Consider the following 223-nt stretch of genomic DNA (forward strand, 5'->3'; position numbering starts at 1 on the left):
CCTATCCTCATCCTCTTCGTCATCCTATCCTCCACCTCCTTCTTCTCCTCCTCATCCTCATCCTCATCCTCTTACTCCTCCTCATCCTCATCGTCATCCTCATCCTATCCTCCTCCTCCTCATGCTCATCCTCATTCTCCTACTCCTCTGCATCCAATCCTATACTTCTCCTCATCGTCATCCTCATCCTCATCCTATCCTCATCTTCCTCCTCATCCTATCC

At 49.8% G+C, this 223-nt stretch overlaps 1 protein-coding gene across 3 annotated transcripts in view; it reads right to left on the reverse strand.

Moving 5' to 3' along the window:
• The window catches only part of LOC109349023 (transcription initiation factor TFIID subunit 1-like), a 24,929-nt gene that overhangs the window by 10,016 nt on the left and 14,690 nt on the right, over positions 1-223 (reverse strand). The gene's annotated exons all lie outside the window — the stretch shown is intronic.

Source organism: Lupinus angustifolius, chromosome LG06, assembly GCF_001865875.1.
Source record: "Lupinus angustifolius cultivar Tanjil chromosome LG06, LupAngTanjil_v1.0, whole genome shotgun sequence".
NCBI lineage: Eukaryota > Viridiplantae > Streptophyta > Magnoliopsida > Fabales > Fabaceae > Lupinus > Lupinus angustifolius.